The sequence below is a fragment of the Malaclemys terrapin genome, chromosome 25 (assembly GCF_027887155.1).
Source record: "Malaclemys terrapin pileata isolate rMalTer1 chromosome 25, rMalTer1.hap1, whole genome shotgun sequence".
Classification (NCBI taxonomy): Eukaryota; Metazoa; Chordata; order Testudines; family Emydidae; genus Malaclemys; species Malaclemys terrapin.
In genome coordinates, this window is record NC_071529.1 from 16,683,941 (window position 1) to 16,705,835 (window position 21,895).

At 44.6% G+C, this 21,895-nt stretch overlaps 1 protein-coding gene across 1 annotated transcript in view; it reads right to left on the reverse strand.

Moving 5' to 3' along the window:
* Nucleotides 1-495: 495 nt before the first annotated feature.
* MEOX1 (mesenchyme homeobox 1) overlaps nucleotides 496-21,895 on the reverse strand; it is a 43,349-nt gene continuing 21,949 nt past the window's right edge. Inside the window, exons 4-6 of the transcript XR_008443272.1 lie at nucleotides 12,530-12,659; nucleotides 5,173-5,234; nucleotides 496-1,080 (exon numbers count right to left, since the gene is read on the reverse strand). The gene's annotated coding sequence lies outside the window, so the exon portion shown is untranslated. The remainder of the gene's footprint in view (nucleotides 1,081-5,172; nucleotides 5,235-12,529; nucleotides 12,660-21,895) is intronic.

A 21,895-nucleotide genomic window follows, 5' to 3' on the forward strand; every position in this document is an offset into this window, starting at 1 on the left:
TATCATTGGTAATGCCACATTTTGAGCCTGATTCTAATCCCTCACTGGGGTAAATGAGGAGTAACTCCCCTGAAGTCAGTGGAGTCACATCAGTGTAAGAATGGCCATGTTGTTAAGTCACTTGAGTGGAATGCTGGAGATCTTGATTCACTTCCCAGTTCTATTACAGACTCTCTGTATCATCTTGAGCAAGTCACTTATCTCCCTGTGCCTGGGGTCTCTATCTGTAAAATAGGGATAATGTTTCCTTTCCCCCACCCTTTATCTCCCTTGTCTATTTAGATTATAAACTTTTTGGACAGGGATTTTCCCTTACCTATGTGGCTGTGCAGTGCCCAGCACAACGGGGGCCCTGATTTTAGCTGGGGCCTCTAGTGCTACCAAATACAAATAGGAAGTGCAAGTGAGATCAGGATCAGGCCTGTTATATGTATGTCTGCATTTTATTTTCCCTATGCCCATTTCTCTGAGCCTATGAGCACCCCTGCTACAAAATCAGGCCAGTTTTCTACAGGCAAGATATTGTTGTAAAGACACTTGAGCAGGAAGAATTTAATTCTTGCAATAGGAAGATTTTTTAAATGCTTATTTATTTAAAGTTTGAATGGTTGGAAACTTCTTCCCAGTGTGTGCATTAAAGACTTCCTGCCTGGAGTGTCTGAAGGACTCTGAGAATTCACAGGATATTAAACAGATTCGTAATGGAACCCAACAGTATAAACATGTCTTGAGTGCAGACAGGAATGCCACAAGCCCTTATTTGGTGTAATGTAAAACATATACCAGTTGTGGCTGTGTTCCTTTTACAAATAAACAAGATGGAGATGTCTCTAAAAGCTTTCTCTTTGAGGCTGAAGTTTCCCATCTTATTCTTTATGTCCCCTTTTTAAGGACATTTTGGTATAACAATTCAGTTGAAGCGAGGCTACTTGCAGTGAGGAAGCACTCTCCATTCCGGCATGCTGCTGGGCCTTGTGAGTAATAAAGCCTTGTATTTTCCTGATAGACCATATGGCTTGGGCCATTGGGTAGATGCACATGTGTTGGCATGTGTTTAAGCTGAGACATGCTGACAAGTGACTGCAAATAGAGATAAGAAAAGAGGAGAAAAATCTAAATTAAAATTTGCTAACTCCTTGTATAATACATTTTTTTCTCTGCTGTTTGTTCTGATGTCCCTTTGTTCCCTTTTATATCCCCGAGTCCTTTCCCAGCAGTAAACACTGCCGCCTTTAAAAAGCAACAGAGAGTCCTGTGGCATCTTTAAGACTAACAGATGTATTGGAGCGTAAGCTTTCCTGGGTGAATGCCCACTTTGTCAGACACATGTAAACTGCCGCCTTTGTTCTGCTCCCTTTCCATCAGGGCAGATGAATGGCTTTCCTCAGCCTAGACACCACAGCCATCTTAGACTACCGTCAGCGGAATGGTGCCAGAGCAGCAGAGAGCCACCAGCCATGCCCATGCACAGTCTGGAAAGGGGAGAAACCTCTCTGCAGCTTTGCTGCTGGCACATGGGGGATGTGACATTACACCCCACAGATGTCTGCAAATCCTTTGTGGTTTCAGAGTGCAGAGAGGTGAGGGATGTGGAGCATGTCCTGGTCCCGTGATGGTTATCGGAGGCAGCAATTGAAGCAGTGTAGGAGCTGCTCCCCACACTGCCCTTATGAGAACAGTAAAGTGCGCAGACTCCCTAAGCAGATGGTCACCATGCTGAACTGGACACATCTCCCATATTTATAGCTTGTCCCACACAAAGCTCATCTCAGCCTGGCAACTCTTAGGTGTGCGAACATCAAGAACCAAGCTATCTGTTGCCAAAGGTGGTATCTTGGTCCCTGATCTTCTGTGAACGTACAGGTTTTTCTAGATCTTGGCATGCCAGAATGGCAGGGAGTCTGGGCATCAATGTGATAAATGGAGCCTGGAGGCAATAGATAGGAACTCCTCTGACTACGAACCTGCCACGTGTAAACCCAGATGTTGCAAGGGGAAAATCAAACATTTTTTAGAAACTTTTGGGAGAGACTAGTTCATGAGAAATGAAATCTGACAGAGAACAGCATCAGAGCACACAATATGTGAGGGGAGCCTGGCAGCCTGAGAATGGAATTGGGGTCCTTGATGCCCATTTGTTGTAATCCCCCTTAGTCTGATGAAAGTAAGAGCTCAATTAATTTTCTTAATAAGATTTGCTTCACTACTTTGCAACAGCAGAATTCCATTAAACTCTTTCTCCTTAGCACTGGAGCAGAGGAACTGCCAGACCAGAGCAGACTAGTCCACCTAGGTCAATATCCTGTCTCTGAGAGCAGCCAGCACCACAGGCTTCAGAGAACAAAGATTTGTTAACCCCAAGCCCTGTCAGGTAGAGGCTGGTTAATGCCCTCAAGCAGGAGAGTTGATATGTAATGGTGAATGACTCTATTATTCTCCTTTGGATTCTCTTCTGAGTTTTCCTCTTCTGGGTTCTGCTTCTCTCTCTCTCAGAAGTAGCGGTACATTTAAAAGCAGAATGAATCTAGGAGAGCAGAGCAGCATCTGGCTGGTTTACTTGAATTAATGTTGTCTTCTTTACATCCACTCACTTTTCTGCTATGGCTGCAATGTCGTGTTCAGCCCCACTTTGGCAATGCAAACACCGACTCTGTAGATGACCCAGTTCCAGCTTTGTGGACAGATCAGGACTCAAACTGCCTTTAAAAATTCTCTTGGAATCTGCATGAAATTCTGTGGTCAGGGTGGGCTGAGGCTGGTTACCAGAGACCGAGCTCTGGGTGTCTGGGACTGGACTCCAGCCTGAGATCAGAAATCCCCACGAGCTTCCGGACAGGCAGGGCCGGCTCTAGGCACCAGCTTAACAAGCAGGTGCTTGGGGCGGCCAAGGGAGAGGGGCGGCACCTGCGGCAATTCGGGGGCGGCAGGTCCCTCACTCCCTCTAGGAGCGAAGGACCTGCCGCTGAACTGCCGCCGCCGATCGCGGCTCTCTCCCCCCACAATTGCCGCTGCCGATCGCGATTGCGGCTTTTTTTTTTTTTTTGCTTGGGGCGGCAGAAATGCTGGAGCCGGCCCTGCGGACAGGTCATGAGGCAGATTAATCTTTCATTTTTGGACCAGAATTGCTCAGGCAAAGGAAGGTGCAGTGGTGCCATCTTTGGGTGCCAGTGGAGCTAGACCTGGTAAAAAAAATTCCTGTTGAAATATTTTTTGACTCAAGGAAAATGTCTGAGAAAAAATGCCTGTTTGATCGAAAATTTTAAACTTTTCAACATGCTTCCACCCTATGCCCCTCTCCCCCCGAAAACTTATCAAAATTGACAAACAAAATAATTTCACTTTTGTCAAAAATGTTCACAGGAAAAAAGCATTTCCTGGCCAGCTCTATCAGTGACTTCTTGGGGTTCTGTGTTGACTTGGTAAATCCTGGGGCAGCCTGGATCTGCCACCCCTGACTGTGGGAGCAGAGGGCTGTGTCCCAGTTCAGGCAATCTGTACCCTCTTCTGTGGCACAGCCAGGGCACCCACTCTCGGGCTTCCAGCTCTCCTGGTAGTCACCTCTGTTGGGTGGAGATACATCTCTCTCCCTTCTGAGCGGGGATCTCCAGACTGAACCATTCCCTGCCTTCACTGGGTTATTCCCAAGCGCACCTGCTGGCTTTCTCTTCAGAGACAGTTAACAGTGTGACTGCCACAGCTGTGAGGCACCACACAGCTCTTTGTAAGCAAGCCTATTTCATCCTTAAGGTAAAAAGTATTACAGAGAAAGCATATTAAAACAAAAACAACAAGGAGTCTGGTGGCACCTTAAAGACTAACAGATTTATTAGGGCATAAGCTTTCGTGAGTAAAAACCTCACTTCTTCGGATGCATAGAGTGCATCTCTAGAGTCACTCTATGCATCCGAAGAAGTGAGGTTTTTACTCACGAAAGCTTATGCCCTAATAAATCTGTTAGTCTTTAAGGTGCCACCAGACTCCTTGTTGTTTTTGTAGATACAGACTAACACGGCTACCCCCTGATACATATTAAAACAATAGACGAACCCATGAAGCTGCTAGTGAGTTTACCATTGATCACCCCACCCCTCAGATGGGCTCTGGCAAGAGAAACCCATCAACACCTCACCCAAGGGTTTCCTTGTGGTCTCTAGTCCATCACAGTTTCTGCTCAGAACAAGCCCTGAGTCTTAGAGGTCTCAGTAGGCCCAGTCCTTCCAACCCTTCCCTCAGAACTGGGACCTCCATGGACCAGGGGTCGTGTCCGTTTGCTGGATCAGGAAGAAGGCCCTGAGCCTGTTTCAAACCAGATTATTTATCCAAAAACCTTTATTTGTCTGTTGGATCCTGGAGAATCCAGTTTGAACTGATATATGCGCACCTCTCCAGGAGTGGCTTTGAATGGTTGATCATGGAGAAATTATATTAGCATGCCCCTCCTACTAGAAAAGTTCCATGCAATTCCACAATAATGCATATGCAATTGTATTTTTAATGCAATGGATCCCAACGGTATTAAACCTAGTTCAATAAAGTTTAACTTAATTCAGGAAAGTCCATTCAGGATATTGGAGGAAATTGTCAGTCTGTCAGACTGTTCTTTGCCCCTCTCTCCAACCCCACTTGCTGGTTGGATGGATCGCGCAATGAGCTTAGCTCTGATGATTTCCTTCTCCCAACCCAAGGGGGAATCTGTGTTCTGAATCTATTAGTGCTATCATTTGATGTTCATCCTTGACGAGAGAAATATATACGAGGAAGCAGAGGAGACGAGACTAGTCCAGAGAGTAATGACAGGGGGAAACTTTCATGGGAGACGCATCAGAGAAAGTGACCAGCTCTTCTGGGGTCTTGCTGGGTTAACGTTCACTGCAGAGACAAACCCCAGAGCCTGAGGAATAGAGACTGTGCATGTGAGACCCTGAATGGCAGGCAATCACAGGTTGGGAATTTGGGGTGTGGAATCCATTTCACTAAATTAAAAACTAAAGGGCATTAAAAAGCCTAAGTGTCAAATCCAACGTGTCTCCTGATTCCGGCTTCAAAGCCAGGAACCCGCAGCATGAGTAAGAGGGTTTTAAAATAAACCAAACATTTTCCTCTGTAAAAGGAAAGCAAGAAACATGACTCGAGTCTCCCTGACATGAAGTCACCCTCCTCTCTGTTACTCACCTCCATTATCTCTCTTTGCAATCTGTTCCCAGAGGATCTGCTAGACAACCAGCTGCTTACGCCTGTAAAAAAAGGAGAGTACAAAATGGTGGGGGGGGGGAAAGGTCTGGCCCTGAATAAAAGCCGCTTCTTTATGGCTAAATTAAAACAATGTGGCAGTGTGTGAGACGAGGGTGGGGAAAGGAAGCCGCGTGGCTCTGCAGGCACCTGCCTGCACCCAGCACTGCAATGAATACTGCTCCATCATAATTCACAAATACAGCCTGAAAGCTGATAGCCTGACACTGAGATTGGTTTACCGTCAGCACCCGGCAGGTTCAGCTCAGACAGAAGCCCTTCTACTATAATCGCTGAGAGAAAATGGATTTCCTGTCTATTCCGTTAGAGGTTGTGCTGCTGCAGGGATCCCAATGTTTATAGTCCATTCACTAATGCAGACATATAATATTTCTTGGAGGGGCATTACCCCTTCCCCAGGGGATGGGAATTATCCAGAATATGAGATAGCGGCTGATGAAACTTTATATGAGCGCGGCCTGAGGGGGAAGGACTGTGTCTGTTTCATGCAGTATTGAAGTTTAATTGCTACGCTATGACCAGCTCTGTGAGCGAGGCATTTTACTGGAAGCAGGATTTGTGTGTGTAGAACAAAAACGGATTGATCAAATGCCTGGTTACAAAGTGAGTCTTTTAATGGCTTTTTTATCATCCAGGCAGGGTGATCTGAATGTTTGGCTACAAGGGTGTCTGCACAACACACACTTGGGAGCCCCGTCTGCTTTACCTTAGCCCATGAGAGCATTAGGGCAGTGACACTTCCTCTGAGAAGTTGTTGGGGTGCAACAGGAAGACCAGGAGCCCTGCAGACCCTCTGGGGGTCAGGCATCTTGCGTGACAATTATGCATTCAGCTGGGCTCCAGGCAAGGAGGTGGTCTTGGGCTTCAATTGATGCTGGCTGCCTCCAGGGGCCTCTGTGTGATGCCTGCTGAACAGTGAGCCAGGCAGGCCCTCTGGCCTCCCCATGTGGCTGCTCCCTGTTCCCCCGACAGCGGGTCCCAGCCATGTACAGGGAGGTGGGGCCCAGTGGCTGGGGTGATGAGGGGCTAATGAAGGAAGAGAGGGAGCAGAAGCTTCTGGGGGAGCCAGGAGCTCTGGTTGGGGTGGCAGAATAGGAACTAATGCCCCCCTGCATCCCTCAGCCTCCCCCCTACCCAGCAGCCCTGGCTCCCAAGTCTCCTGCTATTGCTTGAGGGGGCAAGGAGTAAGCTCCTCCTACCTACGCCTGTTCGTGAGAGCCTGGGGTTGATCGGTTGCCTGACACGCACGCTAAATCCTTATCTATCTATGCCCCAGTGCCCAGCACAATGTGGCTCATGCCAGCTGGGGCCCTTGAGTGTTACCAGATATTAATATATGCAAATTATGTTGCAAATCTGCAAGTTATCCTATTAACTAATTAGTGTAAAACCTCCTAAACAAATCTGCTCAGAAATGGGCAGCTATGGAACCCTTTTAACAGCAATGTTCAGTGTTTGGTGCCTACGTGAAGGGGAAGGTTCTAGGAGGGCTCAGCTGGACGGCAAACAATCAAATTTCCAGTATGAAATACTAAGCAATTGTCTGACTTTCCTGGCCCAGATTTCAAGGCTGCTGTATTTTCAGTAGAACCGTTCTCTAGCCACCATAGAAATATGCAGCTTGCCCATCTGTTGTGTATTAACCTTTGAACTCCTTAACCAAACATTAGGCTTTGCCAGTTATATGATAAGGTGTATCCATTGAAAGGGGATGAGAAAATCGGGAGATTATTCTTTCAAATTACATCAATGGAGACTTAATACTGCAGCAGAGCAGTACAGCATCCCAATACCATGACACTGGCCATGGGAAGCAATGCCTCCCTATGCTCTTAGACCTTCACTGTAGAACAGGCAAATATAAAATCCACACGAGAAACTTTCTGTGGTTCAGGTCCTGAGTACACCTGGCCTTGAAAGGCTTATTATTCAGGAAGGTGCTGTTGGTGTCATTGTCACCATCATTAGCTAGGAAATGTCTGTTCAAGAGAATGGAGGGCGGTACCTCTAGGACTCTGTATCATATAACTGTTTGGTAGCTGGCGCAGTCCCCTTGTCCCATGTGCCAAATGATTTCCCACTCTGCCTTTAAATCCCTGCTCCAAACACATTTCTTCCACTAAACCTTTCAAAAATGACTTCTGCAAAATTCCCGCACCACCTGGAATTCACACCGGCTCCTATGCAGTGCGGGCCTGAGATGCTTTGTCTATGCTACATTGTAAACTAATCAGGGACTGGCTCCTGTCTCCTTATATGTCTGTACAGCACTGAGGATGCTCTCTCAGAATCATACTGCTAATCAAATAATAATCATGGGAGGTACACGGTTGTAACCTTTAATGTGTAAGTACCCGTATGTAGAATGTGTTGTAGGTCTGGTGGATAGGATTTTTAAAGGAGTCCAGGGATTTAGAGATGGCTCATCCATTTAAAAATCTCAGCTAACGTGCCTATTGCAAAAGGAACAGCTACAATCACGGTTAAAGCTGGCATGATTAGGTCTAACTCTAAGTCCCTAATATTTGATTAGGAAGGACTTTTGGGAGCTAGCAGTGCAGTGGGTGATATAATAACTATTGATCATAGGTCACTTGGGTTTAAACTTGCCTAAGTCATAAATGGAAAAAAAAAGTCTGTCAGAGTAACCATGTCCCTGATGGACTTTTGTCATCCCATTACTTGGTCAATTGGGAGTCTCCTGTCAAGGCAAACTGGGAAGTGGAATAGCAAGGGATGCTCCAAGTTAGCACGGAACTGCTCTGGCTGATTTGTGGGGAAGAGCAGGGGATGCTGTAGGTACAGGCTCAGGGTACTTTGCTAAGGTGGTGAGGGGGCACAGGACTAGGGCATCTGAGGAGATGTTGAGGGTATTTACAGAGATCATGTTTTGGAAAGGGCTGTTACCACTCAGTCTTGGGGGAAGCCATAACAATGGGACCTCAGCAATGGGGGGTACAGGGCAAAAGGGAGTGAGGAATCACTTTAATGGGTTTTATCAAACCTTTCAACATGTGAGTTCAGTGAAATATTTCCCCCTCCTTTGTGTGAATTATTGAATTATTGTTGACCTACTTATCAAGTTGGATTTACATTTAGCTCCAGGAATTAGCTTCACCACTCTCTGCATGATTTATGTGTTGTTAGTTGTCAAGTGAGATGCAAGGCTGTACGACTCAGGCAGTTACTGACTGTGATTATTTTTAGCTTGATTGGTTTTATTTTTATCTTAACCCCACAATGCCCTAAACTGAATCAGTGTTTGCCTTGCTGTTTGGGTCCTCCTCCTACGTGCCACACCCTCCTACTGTACTGTCATCTTCATTCATTGTCTTTTTGAAATGCAGATCGTAAGCACTTTGGGGCAGGGACTATGTTTTTATATGTTGTCTTTGAACTGTCCCACACACCTTTATATAATAATTACAAATAATGATGAACGTGTTATCATGGGAAGCAGCCTCTGAGCCATGGAGTTTTGGCCAAATGCCCCAGAATCATAGCCCTCTGCACTTGTATCCTTGCATTTTACTGGCCTTGGCTAATTGCTTCCCATTGTTAAGATCCACCGAAAACTATAGTCCAAGTTCCTTTTCTTCAGAGTCTTCCTGCACAGGTGGCATTACATTTATTTTCTGCAGTTTCCTTTGTGACTAATATACAACATATTGCAACGGAGTTACTGTGCTGGCTGGGTCTGTGTGTGTGACCCATCCACCCACAGTCCCTAAAGGATGTGGCTCCTCCCAGAGGCGAAGGACCCTGGTCCTGACTCAAGAGAAAGTAGCCCTGAGAGAAGGAAGGTCAGGATAGGGGGTGTTTTTTTGGGCATCAGCAGCACAAGCTGCAGGAGGGTGCTGCCTCTGTCTCCTCTTCCAGTAATAAATACACGTTCTATTATTCACCTAGCTTGTGCCCATGTCATACGAGAAGAGGAGAATAAGACTGGGAGTTCTGAGCTTGGAAAAGAGACGACAAAGGGGGGATATGATAGAGATCTATAAAATCATGACTGGTGTGGAGAAAGTAAATAAGGAAGTGTTATTTACTCCTAATAACACAAGAACTAGAAGTCACCATATAAAATAAGTAAGGCAGCAGTTTTAAAACAAACAAAAGGTAGTATTTCTTCACACAATGCACAGTCAACCCGTGGAACTCTTTGCCAGAGGATGTTGTGAAGGCCAAGACTATAACAGGGTTCAAAAAAGAACTAGATAAGTTCATGGAGGATAGGTCCATCAATGGCTATTAGACAGGATGGACAGGGATGCAAAACTATGCTCTGAAGTGTCCCTAGCCTCTGTTTCCCAGAAGCTGGGTGTAGATGACGGGATGGATCACTCGATGATTACCCTGTTCTGTTCATTATCTCTGGGGCACTAGGCATTGGCCACTGCCAAAAGACAGGAACGGCCATACTTGGTCAGAGCAATGATCCATTTAGCCCAGTATCCTATGTTCTTCATTCGAGGGACGCTGCCTATTTGTGCTAAACCACAAGAAAGAGACCACGAGTGTGGTGATACAACAATATTATTGTAAATGGAACGCTAAAGGGTCTTAAACTTCTCAGCCACTAGGTGGCAGTGTGTGTAAAATATCTTATTTAAACTAACCTCAGCAGTACCTGGCAGAGGATTAAAGGATTTTATAATGAACACTTCTGGAGTGCATCTCACTCTGAAGGAATCTCTGTAGCCAATCTATATCTGGTACAGGAGGTGACATGGTGTCAGAAGTAAAGTAGTGCCAGAGGAGAACAGAAACACAAGAAACAAAGCAACAAAGGTCACAAATAGAAGGAACAAAGCAACTCACGTTGCAGGATCTCATCAACATGCCACTACTCAATGCCCCAGAGAGCTTCAGCTTTGACAAACTTTCACAATAGACAATGGAAGCAGTATTTTGCAAGATTTAAGACCATTCAGAATTACTGTTATGACTTTGGAAAAGAATCTATCTCCAAAGTGGCCAGACATGAAGAGAGTAGTCAAATCAGATAAAAAGGCAAAAAAGCTTTTGGATGCTTTTACAACAGATGACACTCGGCGAACAGCCAGGTCTACAGCCTGGTGAGTGTGTTTGTTTCAAATTGGATGGAGAAAAAGAATGGACAACTCCACAGGTCATAAAGAAAAAGAATTCAGTGTGTAGCTCATATGAGATCGAGACCAACAGTGGAGAGTTTAATAGAAACCATTGTCATCCACAGTTTGTGCTTCATAAAGAACAATGAACAGAGCAAACTCTACAGATGGCAGATGCAGGACAAGAAGATAATGATTCAAGGATTCTAGACTAACCCACAGCCAGTCGTTGTAACTAATGGATAGCGAGATGACTAAGTTGTTATGCATTCGGGTAATATAATTAGAAAAACAGTACAATTCAAAGACACATTACAAACTGATAGTTACTGAACTTCAAAGTTAGCACGTTAGTGTAAATTTTGTAATGGATAGGAATGTAGAACTTAAAGGGGGAGATGTAATGGCATGCTAAACTGTAGTATACTGTTCAACCACTAGATGGCACCTGATTTAAGTTGACCTTAGCTATTCCAGGCAGAGCATTAAAAGATCTTATAGTGAACACATCTGGTATCAGAGTAACAGCCGTGTTAGTCTGTATCCACAAAAAGAAGAACAGGAGTACTTGTGGCACCTTAGAGACTAACAAATTTATTAGAGCATAAGCTTTCGTGGACTACAGCCCACTTCTTCGTATGTACATCTGGTATGTATCTGACTCATAAGGAAGCTCTCTAGCCTGTCCGTATCTGATACATGAGCATGACAATTATCTCTTAGGAATGCAGAGTATCTGAGGGAGGTGTCCAAGGAGTATCCCAGCAGCCAGGGCTGTGAGCTTTGTTTTGCCTATTTTCTGAGCCCATACATTTTTGGGTGACTCAGCCTGGGTGCTGCAGGCTATGTCAGAAATGCTCACACACAGGGCTTATCTATATGTTTATAATGTCAAATGGGAGTGACCCTTTTGAAGTTCACATGCCTGCAGCCCAGATGTGGACACCTGGCTCAGTGCAGATGGTGAAACTTTTTCTCATTTCCTCTGCAAGATAAATTGCTTCAGGATTTGTTAGAGATTTTACAGGCTAAAAGCAGAGAGCAAGCACCCAAGCAAGACCCTGCAGGAAATATCAGGAATGTGCCCTGAAAAACGGAGCCTGGCCCTTTATGTGGGTGCCATTTAGAATTTCACTTGGCATAATCATTCCTTCATCAGCTTAATGCACAAGATGAAGACCTGCCTCTAGGGGCACAGTTTTATCACAAGCCTCTGGGACTGGCTCACTAAGTCTCTGGAAGATATTGGCTAAGTGCTGTGCTGCCCAGTTTTCAGTTGCCTGGTGCAGAATGGCTTTTATGGCAGTGATATAATGACAACAGGATAACACTTGTTCTCATGTTCCCAACAAAGGGGATGTTAAACCAAGATCGCTTCTGCCCATCCCCACTAGTAGTACTAGCTATGCTGTCCTGTAGGGGTTGTCTGCACTAGAGAGTTGCGCGGCTATAACTTTCCTTATGTCCATACACAAATGGTCTTTTAACAGTATTTGACTCCACTTAAAATATAACAATAAAACTGTTTTGCAATAGATGCAACTCTGTTTTGGTGGGAGTTGCACTGATTTAATGACAGCGTGGATGTATTGACCTTCCACTGTAACTGCCAGTTCAATTTGTCCTCCCACTGCATCAGTTCACATCTGGTGACCAGTCTGTTTTGCTTTCTGCATTCTACTCCTCAGAGGCCAGATGGAATTTGATGTCCCCCCTCTGCTGAAAAGCTACTTGCACATAACCAAGAGTCCCCAGTTGAGACCCAATTTCATTGCAAGCATGCAGAATCTAAAGCCACCACAACCACTATGCCTCATGTCTCTGTGCGGTCCCATACTAGGATCCTGTACTATGCTGACACTACACCAATTAGGTAAAGACAATTGGTTAGTGTTAGATGGGCACTAAAAGACCATGATAAATTTTATTGAAAGTGTGTCAATAAAACTAATGCTAGTGTCTCAGACAAAGTGTGAGTTGCGTGCAGGAGACCTGTTGCATTGTCATTATAGAACCCAGTGCCATGTAAAGTGTTGTGAGATGCCTGTAGTTGGCATGAAAGTGGTAAAAGAAAAATCCATCTATTCGATATGTGAAGCAGCAGCTGGAATTTGGGATGTTGGGCTGTCCCAGTATGGGAGACCTGAAGAAGAGCTCTGTGCAAGATTGAAAGCGACCTCACCCACCTTGTCTCTCTAATATCCTGGAGCTGACATGGCTACAACAACACTGCATACATCTGGAGCATTTTGAAAGGTTTCCTTGTGATAGCGCTTCATTCTCATTGCTGTGTCCAGAGTAACAGCAGTAAAAATCCTAGAGGTGAATTAGAAAAATAACTGATTTTATTAAATGATTAAATTCAACCACATGAACAAGACAGGGTGGGCTTATTCCAGACTCCTCCCACATCACTGGCCCAGCAAGATATTGACTGACAATACAGACAGCCAATGAAGCACATGATAAAAGCATTGTACACTCACTGAATGAAAATACCTGGAGTGTAGGAGTCTGTTATCTACAAACTTTTGAAAGTTGCTTTTCACATTTAACACTTTCCTGAGAACCACACTACTTCCACAAAGTTAGCTTCACGCTACAGTCTGATGGTCAGCACTGAAAAATCTGCCCGTCCTGTGCTCTTACCGGGACTCAGCACCATTGTATTTGAATGAAAAGAGACCAGGCCACTAACACATGGTTCAGACCTAGGCTTTGGGTAACTCGTAATGTATATAAGGAGTCGTGTGCAGTGTCAGACAGTAAATGAGGTATTTATCTGGACGCTACAGATGACTAAAGTGAAAGATCGCATAGCTAGGCAGACATGTCAGAACTGGGAACTGAACCAAACTCAGACTCAAACAACAGCATTTTCAGTATTTCAAAATGCAAATTACTCTGCTGGCAAACTAAACACATTTTAAAATAGAATGTGGGCAGTGGAATTGCCATCAAACTATCTGAGGGCTTGTCTATATGGGGACATTACATTCAGGAACATTAATCTGTATTAACTAAAGGTGTGAATTTAAAGGGGATTTGTTAAACTTTATGAAAAATGTGTTTGGATGCTCTCGTTCAGAACTGAAGTGGCCTTAATTTGGTTTAGCTTAATTCACTTTGAAGTGAATTCACGTCAGTGAATTAAGCTAAAATTAATTAAGGCCACTTCAGTGCTGTGTCCACAAAGGGGTTTAATGCAGTTTAACTAATTCACTTTAAATTCACATCTTTACTTAATTAAGATTAATTTTTTTGAATGTCCCCATGTAGACAAACCCTGAGATATTATTAGTAGACCTAAAGACCCTAGTCAGGGATCATGGCCCTGCTGTGCTAGTGCTCTAAACACACACAGCACTGAGGCCTCTGGCCTGCTTCTGGCCCCACACAACTACATAGCAACACAAACACTGGAAGAAGATGGATAGGAGCTAACACTTAATCTCAAATAATGATGCCTACTGCTCCATGAAAACTCTACTGTGCAGCAAGGAAACACCCTTCAACTGGCTATGTGTAATGGAAACCTGTGTACAGCATGGATCAAACTTCCACCAAAGCCTCCTGCACTGGGCAGGAAGCAACGTTTAAATCGTCATTACTCCAAAGAGGGGATGTCCTCTCAGAACTGCTTGCCAGGAGGGTTGTGTGATATCGCTCAGCTTCAGGATGTGCCACCAGCGTTTCATATTATAAGGTATCCCTGGATTATGCAGGGTTGAGGTTGCTTTGCAAAAACATTGTCTAATTTCCTTTTCTGAACAGCTCTGAATGCTGGGACCAGATCTCTGTGATAAAAAGAGCCATTGTCCACCTCATGAAACTTTGGCATCCATTACACAGAATAAACTGTCAGAGGAAAAGGAACTCAGGAAGGGCAGGTAATTTAATGTTGTGTCATATGATTGTAGCTTGTCCAGACTTATTGTGCTTAGTAGGAAGGGAATAGTTATCTGCCCCAGAAGGATCACAAATTTACTTGGATAAAGAACAGTGGTTCTGGCTGAGTCGATCCTATGGACACACAGACCCTGCACATTTTGTCTTGCTTGCTACTCTTTAGCACCTTATTTCCCCCTCCCTTGCAATGGTCCCCTTGGGAGGATGTGTAGAAGACATCACAGCTTTCCCTCCAGTCACAGCAGGCAGATTCAAACAATTTTACCATTGTGGAGACGGGGTATTCTCTCTGAGATCTTCGCCCCTCACACTGTCAGGGAAAAGCATGAGCAGGTGGGCTTAAGAAAACATTAGCAAGGATATGTCATAGGTTTAAAAAGTGTTCGAAGGGAAACGGAGCTGTTACTTTCAATTTTTCACTTGATTGTCTCCCTGATGAAATACAGTCATATCCACTTAAGTAATGCCTTATGGAAAAGGAAGTGTTGTGTTTTTATTGGACACCTTTATTACCAGGCTTGGTGAAAAGTGCAGTTGTGAGCAGGTATCCGTTCCTTGGGCCTTTCACCAGTTTGTAATCCTGACAGAGAAGGTCTCCGAATTAGGGAGTCAGAGTTTCAGCAGCAGGAGCTATGGTATGTGGAAATGGTTTAGGGTCCTGAACGGCCCCTCCAGACCCAGGTATAATTTATGAAAGCTGACACTACTGTATGTGCTATAAGGCTGTTTCTCCAAATTAAGTTTGTGATTTAGACCAGATTGTTAATTTAGTTCAATCAAGTTCACTTCCAGTTTCAAAGTATGTTCCTCTCCGTGTAAGAGCTAATGTGACTGTGACAAAGTGATGGGAAATTCCCCAGGACGGCGCCAGTTCAAAGCATATCCGTCACACTAATGATCACAGGGGACTTCAGGGAGCTTCAGGAGAAGACCAAAGTCTTTGAAGGAAATGCAGAGATGGTACAGTATAGTTAAACCCCCTGCTGAGGGAATTTCCTCTCATGTCCTGAGCTGGGACTACACAGCCACAAAGGCCTTGTCTAGACTAAGAAAATAGATTGTTTTAAAAATTTGTTAGCTGGTTGTGGTGAGCCATGGGTGACAACAACCAGCTAACACCTTTTTAAACATGACACTCACAACATTGGCACCTACGTCTACCGAAACAGCCCTTCCCCACCCACCAGAAAAAAAACTTGTAACCACTCAATCAAAACCAAAAGAATACTCCAGTGTTTTTACCCCAAAAGGGACTCCACAACATCCCCTAGGCTATCAATTTTACGTGGAAAGCATTCAGATACCTCAAGGATGGGCAGCAATATAAAACGGAAGATAGATAGATTTGCCTTGTCTATACTGGATGCAAAATCCTGCTTGATAATCATGACACATTAGAAGACATAACCTGCTTTCCTAGTCTAGACATGGACTCACTGACAAGAAGACCACAGAATATGAGAGGCGGACTCCTCCAGATCACAGTTCTCATCACCCATTCGTCTTGTAAAGGAATGAACATTTTCTGTAACACGGGAAATTGTCATTCGTCCTGATTCATGCACTTGCTTCACATACCTGTTACTTGTCCTTATTCTCTAAGAAGTGCTGACTGTAAAACATTTCTTCCCAGGAGCTCTGTTGATTTTAGGGACAGAAAAGCTTTGGTAATGATTTGCGTTGTGTTAAATGCAGTTTCCTTTTGTTAGTATTCGGTTGGCTGGGTTTCAATATAATTGAATGTTCCCGTGTTCTTGTATAAGGAGAGATGACAAATAGCAGGATAGGTCAGCTTTTCAAAGGCATTGAGGCACCTAAAGATGCAGATAGGCACCCTAGAGGGATTTTCAAGGGTATAGGCTCCTAACTGCCATTGAAATCAACTGGATAGTTTGTTTGCTTTTTTTACCATCACTGTTCATTGAGCAGAGGTTTTCAGTGAGTTGTCTACAGTTATGTGCAGATCATTTTCTTGAGTGGTTATAGTTAATATAGAATCCAGCAACGTGGGTGAGTAGTTCATATTATCTTTTCCAGTGTGCATTGCTTGCATTAATTAACACTGAATAATAACAATCTCTTCTACCTGTACACAGAGGAAATTAACTAGAACTTATTTGTCCATTCCACCTTGAACTGTTTGTGTCTTATTGGTTTGTTTGTGGCCATCCTTGACCAGGACAATATTTCTAAGGAATGAGCTGAAATCATTCATTTGAAGCTGGGATTCTGAACACAGTAACCGTTTCTATCTCATAATATTGTAGCTATCGCCTCATTAGAAATACTTTTGCAGAGGCTGAACAATAGAGTTAATAATGATTCATGCAGGCTTCATGATTCTACCTAGGGACTGTGATTAATATTAGAGTAATAAACTCCCTGCTCTTGCCCAGACAGGTTTAGCTACACTATCTGTTAATTATTTCTATCCTTATTAGTATTATTACAGGAGACATGTAATTATTACTGTGGAATTCTAACTGGAACATCTCACTGGGTGGTATAGTGTCTCACCTGAGACAAGAGGCCATTTAAAAAAAGTATGAGAAGATTTTATTTGATTTACATTACCAACCTAAGAAAAAGACAAATTACATTAATCACAGTTCATCCTTATTTTATCCTTTTGTTCTTTACTTGGCAAGTTCTGTAGTCAGCAATGCAAAGCGTGAGTAAGCATGAGCTGAACACTTCCCATCTGTGTAAAAATGGACTCAATTAAGCAGCATCTCAGGCATTCACTATCATCAGGCTTCCTCTGTTCCTGGGATGCCTCTAATCAAGTATGTCTCTACAATAGATCCTGTGGTGGTTCTCAGCTCAGCAGCGGCTCGGACTGTGGCTCCAGGAAGCTGGGCCCTTTCAGATAAGGTTATTTTAAACAACAGTGTTTGAGTTGCTAAGTGAGATGTACGCATGATGCGATTAGCCTTTCCTAGCGGTGAGTATTCTGGCCCCAGTCCAGCAAACCATTTATAAGCATATGCTTAACTTTCAGCTCTGGAGCAGTCCCATGGACTCCTAGAGTGATCCATGCTGTGCAGAAGCAAGTCCTTAGTGTGGGAAATGAAAACGGCACTGATGTTATTAGAAATCATGGACTCATAGCACCAAGCAGGAGCAGAGAGTGTTATAACATTTCACTTCCGGGATTTGGCGTAGTCTGAAATATGGTGGAAATTATTTAGGATTCAGCTAGTTTCTGTGACTACATGGTTCAATAGAAATAAGAGAACTGAAATGGGATAAGAATAGAGAGCTGGCTCAGGTTAGGTAGGAGGCAGGGAGAAAATCAGAACGTGGCTACAGGATGGAAATAGTTCAGTGTTCAGAGCCAGCAGCCGGGGTTCAGACATTACTAAGGAGAGAGACGTGCCAGGACGTTGGACACTCCTATGATATAAAATGCGTTAGGTCATGCTGATCTCCATTAATCAGATATTAATCCTAACCCTGATGTCACTGCAGAACTATTATCAGATTCAGTAGGACAGCAGCACCGCAGCCCTGTGCAGGTTTCTGGTCTCTCGCCTCCTGTCCTCCACCCCTTCCAACCTTTCTTCTTTCTGTAGCCTTCTACGTGATTTCCCTGCTTGTCTATGCTTGCATAGTGAGTGGGGTCTATGGTCCAGACAACTTTATATAGAGAGACTATAATGTAGCATCCACCTCTCTCGATGCTCACAGATTCAAGCTGTTCTAGCAGATAGTCACAGATTATTTTAGGAATCACTTTAAAATTAAGCAAATGAGAGAGCACTAAAATGTCTTAAATCATCTTATGAAACCAGGGGGTGGGGACATAGATTTCCTCTTTTTCACAGTTGTTGTTGTTTTTGTTTTTTTTAGAACTTCATGCTAGCAATGCTGCTCTGAGTCTCTAAGGTGCCACAAGTACTCCTGGTCTATTTCCTGAATTATCAGGTTATTTACTTACAGCCTGGACTCAGTCTATCATTTTGTTTGGTTTTGTGGTTTCTAATAACTATAGATGTGGCTGGTTCAGCCACCATCCTGAAGTGCAGGCTTGGATGGGAGAGAATTTTTGCTCGCCGATGAAATCCCTAGAGGCTTGGGTCCTGGCAAGCTGAGTGATTGCCACTGTCCCATGTGTGCTATGGGCAGCCCAAGGTCAGCTGGGCCACTTGCACTGATCCCCTGGGGGAAGGGTGTTCTCAGTGGGAGAACTTAGCTCTGGAATTCATTTTCCCCACAGCTCAGCAGAGCAGGAGCCTGTCTTCCAAGGAACAGTGCCAGATCCAAGTTGTTTCTCAAGGGGATTTGTCAAGCTTGGTAGGTTTGGGGAAGGTTATTTGTCTCTGTGCCCTGAGCCACGCTACAGGCAGAGTGCTATTTAAAAGCCCAACGTAAATAAATACCTATTCCCACCTGCTAACTACCACAAATAGCCAGCAGACACCCATCTGACAGGGCTGCTGTTTACTCAACATAAAATCGTGCGCTGGGCTGTCACAGAGCAGCTAGAGAGCTGGATCAACAATCCAGAACAGTGCTGTTTTCCTCTAAAATTGCTCAGTTTTGAGTTCAGGAAATGGAAGCAAAATTCATTTTCCCACCAGATTGAAATGTGATATGTTTTTTGCTGTTAGGGTGAATGTGGAAAGTTTGTGATACGTTTTAGTTGAGAGCTTTTGGGAACCATTGTTTTGTTGTGTGAGGTGCTGTGCACATCCCTGATTGGAGCAGTAAATGCTACGATAATGCAAATAACAAGTCACAAGATTGTATTGTATTGTGGGTTGGGCTAGTTGATTGGGATGGGTCACATGGTATTTTTCTGGCTCCCTGATTGGCTGTGCCTTCCCCATCTAGTCAGGTGGGTTAGCAGAGCCATTTTGCTCCTGGCTGCTCTTTGTGATCTCTTTGAACCAGTAAGAAAAAAAATCGCCATTCCCACCAAACTGCAGCAAGAGCATCATAGAACTGGTGCCTCCTGGTGCTGACGGCAGAAGTATTGCCCATGCCCCCAATGAGTACCTAGGATTTTAGGGGGTAACCCCCCTCAACTAGGGTTACCATATTTTGTGCCTCCAAAAGGAGGACACTCCACGGGGCCCCGCCCACGCCCCAACTCCGCCCCTTCCCCAAAGTCTCCGCCCCCTCCCCTGCTTCCCGCGAACATTTGATTCGCGGGAAGCCTGAAGCAGGTAAGAGAGGTGTGGGGGGAGGAGGCGCGGCCCAGGCTGGCCCCCCTGGCGTTTCCAGCCTGGGTTGGCTCGGGCCCTGGGGTGCCGGCCCCGGGCCCGGCCGACCACCCCCAGCCCGCCCAGCACTGCCGGCCCCCGGCTGAGCACCCCGGGCCCCCAGCGGCCCGGCGCACCACCCGGCGGCCCGGCGCACCCCCCGGCCGCCCAACACCGCCAGCCCCTGGTGGCCCCCGGCGGCCCGGCGCACCCCCCGGCCGCCCAGCACCGCCGGCCCCCGGCCAGCCCCCGGCCCAGCGGCGCCGGATTTTCCCGGACATGTTTGGCTTTTGGGGATTTCCCCCCAGACGGGGATTTGAGTCCCAAAAAGCTGGACATGTCCGGGAAAATCCGGACGTATGGTAACCCTACCCTCAACACAAGGGGGAGCAGTACTTCTGCCATTGGTGATGCAAGGAACCTTCCCTGAAAGAAAGGCTGGAGGGGGATTATGTTGGGAATAGAGTCTCATCTAGGCATGATGGGTTGGTGTAGGGTGACCAGTTAGCAAGTGTGAAAGACTGGGACACGTTTTTTTTTGGGGGGGGGTGGATATAGTTGTTTATATAAGACATAAGAACATAAGGACGGCCATATTGGGTCAGACCAAAGGTCCATCTAGCCCGGTATCCTGTCTTCCGACAGTGGCCAATGCCAGGTGTCCCAGAGGGAATGAACAGAACAGGGAATCATCAAGTGATCCATCCTCTGCCGCCCATTCCCAGCTTCTGGCAAACAGAGGCTAGGGACACCATCCGTGCCCATCCTGGCTAATAATCATTGATGGACCTCCATGAACTTATCTAGTTCTTTTTTGATCCCTGTTATAGTCTTGGCTTTCACAACATCCTCTGGCAAGGAGTTCCACAGGTTGACTGTGCATTGTGTGAAGAAATACTTCCTTTTGTTTGTTTTAAAACTGCTGCCTTACTTATTTTATACGGTGACTTCTAGTTCTTGTGTTATTAGGAGTAAATAACACTTCCTTATTTACTTTCTCCACACCAGTCATGATTTTATAGACCTCTATTATATCCCCCCTTAGTTGTCTCTTTTCTAAGCTGAAGAGTCCCAGTCTTATTAATTTCTCCTCATACAGAAGCTGTTCCATACTCCTAATCATTTTTGTTGCCCTTTTCTGAACCCTTTCCAATTCCAATACATCTTTTTTGCAATGGGGTGACCACATCTGCATGTAGTATTTAAGATGTGAGCATACAATGGATTTATATTGAGGCAATATGATATTTTATGTCTTATTATCTATCCCTTTCTTAATGATTCCCAACATTCTGTTTGCTTTTTTGACTGCCGCTACACATTGAGTGGATGTTTTCAGAGAACTTTCCACAATGACTCCAAGATCTCTTTCTTGAGTGGTAACAGCTAATTTAGACCCCATAATTTTATATGTATAGTTGGGATGATGTTTTCCAATGTGCATTACTTTGCATTTATCAACATTGAATTTCATTTGTCATTTTGTGGCCCAGTTACCCAGTTTTGAGAGATCCTTTTGTAGCTCTTCACAGTCTGCCTGGGACTTAACTATCTTGAGTAATTTTGTATCATCTTCAAATTTTGCCACCTCACTATTTACCCCTTTTTCCAGATCATTTATGAATATGTTGAATAGGACTGGTCCCAGTACAGACCCCTGGGGGACACCACTATTTACCTCTCTCCATTCTGAAAACTGACCATTTATTCCTACCCTTTGTTTCCTATCTTTTAACTAGTTACCAATCCATGAGAGAACCTTCCCTCTTATCCCATGACAGCTTACTTTGCTTAAGAGCCTTTGGTGATGGACCTTGTCAAAGGCTTTCTGAAAATCTAAATACACTATATCCACTGGATCTCCCTTGTCCACATGCTTGTTAACCGCCTCAAAGAATTCTAGTAGATTGGTAAGGCATGATTTCCCTTTACAAAAACCATGTTAACTATTCCCCAAGAAATTATGTTCATCTATGTGTCTGTTTCAACCAGTTTACTCGGTACTGAAGTGAGGCTTACCAGCCTGTAGTTGCCAGGATCACCTCTGGAGCCCTTTTTAAAAATTGGTGTCACATTAGCTATCCTCCAGTCATTTGGTACAGAAGCTAATTTAAACGAGAGGTTACACACTACTGTTAGTAGTTCTGCAATTTCACATTTGAGTTCCTTCAGAACTCTTGGGTGAATACCATCTGGTCCTGGTGACTTATTACTGTTTAGTTTATCAATTTGTTCCAAAACCTTCTCTAATGACACCTCGATCTGGGACAGTTCCTCAGATTTGTCACCTAAAAAGAATGGCTCAGGTTTGGGAATCTCCTTCACATCCTCAGCCATGAAGACTGATGCAAAGAATTCATTTAGTTTCTCCGCAATAGCCATATAACAAAGTCCCTAATATCTGAACAGTCCTAATAATTTTGAGCTGTCTGGTCA